Source organism: Galeopterus variegatus, unplaced genomic scaffold, assembly GCF_000696425.1.
Source record: "Galeopterus variegatus unplaced genomic scaffold, G_variegatus-3.0.2 Scaffold1211, whole genome shotgun sequence".
In the NCBI taxonomy this organism is placed as follows: Eukaryota; Metazoa; Chordata; class Mammalia; order Dermoptera; family Cynocephalidae; genus Galeopterus; species Galeopterus variegatus.
The window spans coordinates 119,114-120,617 of NW_007727322.1; positions in this window are offsets into that span (position 1 = coordinate 119,114).

A 1,504-nucleotide genomic window follows, 5' to 3' on the forward strand; every position below is an offset into this window, starting at 1 on the left:
AGCTATGTAGAAAAATAACAAAAACCTAATTCAATGCTAACCTTAAATATAAAATAATTGTATTGCTCATGATAACTGTAGGAAAAAAACATATATACACAATGTCAAGACTGGAAGTGAACTAAAATGAAAGTAGCTGCTTTAAGTAAGTTATATGTGACTTTCTTTTTCTTTTCTTCCTTTTCCTTTCCCCTTCCTGTCCTAAACAATTCAGTCCCAAAGCCATTAGGTGGGGCAGAGTAAGGTAGGAGGGACAAGATGGGGGTGGGGGTGGCGGCATTAGAGCAGAATTCAGAGCCCGGGCAGGCTGAGAAGTGCGTACATGTAGAGTGCTGCTTGGCACAGGGTGCCTAAAGGGGGTGTGTGTGGCTGTTTTTCTCTACGTTTGACACTTCTGACAACAAATGTGTGGGTTTTTTCCAGACCAAGCAATTCTTCAATTCTCTGCAGACACCAACTAGGTGTCCTTCAATTCTGACACCATTTACCTAGAATTAGCATCAGACCCCACAAGTTCAAGGGCTCAGTCCCACAAGACTGCCCCCACTTCAGATGCCAATCACAAGTCCCAGGCTGACACCTGTACTTCTGTCTGACTTGGCCAGAAATCGGGAGTTCCCACAACACCTTCCTGAGGTTTGATAATTGGCTATAACCGTTCACAGAACTCAGGGGAACATTTTGCTTATTATCACCAGTTTATTATAAAGGATATAGCTTAGGAACAGCCGAGTGGAAGAGATGCGTAGGTCAAGGTATGGGAAGAGCGGCGAAGCTGCCATGCCCTCTCTGGGAGCACCACCTTCTCAGCACCTCGGTGCGTTCACCAGCCAGGGAGTTCATGAATCCCGTAGTTTGGGGGTTCTATGGAGGTTCCATGATCTAAGCATGATCAATTCAGTCACTGACTATTGGTAATTGAACTCAATCTCCAGCGCTTCTCCCCTCCCTGGAGCTTGGGGGCGAGGGTGGGTGGCCTGAAAATTGCAGTTCTCTAATCACATAGTTTGTTCCACTGGCAACCAGCCACCATCCTCTGAGAGTTGCATCATTAACATAAACGTGGGTATGGTGGAGAAGTTACAAGGGTTTTAGAAGCTCCATGCCAGGAACCGAAGACAAAGACTAAATATATATTTTGTATTACGCCACAGTGCTGGAGCCTGAGCAGGGTAAAGAGGGCACCTGCACAAGGAAGGATCCTTGGTGGGAGATGCTGGAGCCTGGCAGGGAGGTGGGTGAGGAGGGTCCATGTGGCAGGGGCGGCCTGACATGAGGAATCTGACTCTGAGCAGGGGTGAGGAGAGTGTCCACACAGAGGGGCAGGGGGCAGCCTCATGTGGGGGGTCTGAGCACTGTAACAGTGGATTAGAATAGAAGATATCAGAGTGAACACACGATTTTTGATATAGGTAGATAGGTAGGACAGACTGACGATAGACAGATGGATACACAGTTGGATAGATAGGTAGATAGGTACGTAGATAGTGTGTTAGTTCACTTA